Genomic DNA, 1666 nt, shown 5'->3' on the forward strand with positions numbered 1-1666 from the left:
TACCGGCGAAAGTAAGTACAAAAATCACTAGTAATTTAAAGAATTCCGCAAAAAAAAAACAAAGCTGTCTGTTCTGCAAACCTATGCATTTTTTATTAAGGAAAAGCGTGGTCTTATGGGGCCCAGAACTGTTATATGGATAAAACTAAGAGGTCTTAAAAAACTTCCATAACAAAGTTTAATACTGACACACAAGCAGGGTAGAAATTTTCGAAAATTTCGAAGTCTCGGAGTACTAGGTCACGAGATTCTTAAATCATTTTTATTTTTATTGTTTATTGTTAACCATTTTTGAGTTTATGAAGGATTTTTTATAGTAATAAAAATGTCTTTTAATTACCATAGAACAAAGTCTGGGTCAGGTATACGAATTTCTTTTAGATTAAAATAAAAAATATATATATGTATAAATAGGTGGTAATCTTCGGTTTGTTTATTATTAGGAAAGGACTTTTATTTTCGACTTAAAAAATATCTGGCCAAGTTTAGCTGTTGAAAAAAGTAACTGTTATTTACGGTGCCTGGATAAAAGTAAAGCACTAAGTTTTTGATGCATTTTTCGAACAATTTTGTACGTAGAGGAATTATGCGTTGTATGAGCCGAAGACTTGAATCCAGTTTTTGTACAGGATGAGTGGAAAATTAAGTCATATGCTGAGGCCTAAAAAAACAAATTCGTTACATACAAACTTTGCATTCATTTATAAAATTGCACTAAACTAATAGCTAATTGTATAAAATCCTTATTTCATTCCAAAAATTATATGTTTAGCTTTAAGTTGGTGTCTACAGTCCAACATCTCCCGCCATAGAAAGGTCTCACTGTAACCTTAATACATATTATTAGCAAAAGTGTTTCCTGTCCGCATATTATTACATTTAATGGATTTTTCTTTTAAGGATGGGAGCATGCATTTTATGTGCATTAATGGATACCTAACTGTCTATTAACAGCTGTCTTTTTTTCTGGCGGAAATTGCATAAAGCCAATTTTCTATCAACTTTTCTTTTCTGCTAACTGTTTCACAAAGGTGTTAAAACAAAATTTACACTAAATGAACAAAATCATGCGGTGGCGCTTCCACCTGGCCCCAAGCCACCATGTTGATTCTCATTATTTCCACACTTGCAGTGTCATTTTGCACTTTGTTGCCATGCAACATGGCAAACATAGCGGAAAATAGATTAAGAAGTAAGCAGCTGAGAACTATCTATCAGAACATTTGTTGCAAACGCAGTTGACCGACCGCTTTAGTTAGTTTAGTGTTGACCGAGTTGATTGCTTGGCACTAAAAAGTTGTTATTGTTGTGTAGAGTAGCTGTTTCGCTATATAGACGGACGGCTACTGTTCGTTGGTTCATAATTTATAACGTGATTGTGGAAAAAGGTGGCAGCCCGTAACGGCGACCGCCAGACTTACATATGTATGTACGTTCAACCGACTGCGTGCATTGTTTGGCGAGTCGCAGCGAAATTGTGGCATGCCACATGGTCGTCGTGGCGGGGTGGTACAGACAAGAAGCGAAAGAGTACAGCAGCGCACAACAAATGGTTGATGTGAAATTAATATTGCAGCTGTGTGCAGTGTGTTGCACTGTTGTTATCACACTCCCATTTAATTTTTTTTTTGTGCTGCGCTTTAGGATTTACGATTTATTTTTTTTT

Source organism: Rhagoletis pomonella, unplaced genomic scaffold (genome assembly GCF_013731165.1).
Source record: "Rhagoletis pomonella isolate Grant_MI unplaced genomic scaffold, Rhpom_1.0 Rhpom_scaffold_00400, whole genome shotgun sequence".
Lineage (NCBI taxonomy): Eukaryota > Metazoa > Arthropoda > Insecta > Diptera > Tephritidae > Rhagoletis > Rhagoletis pomonella.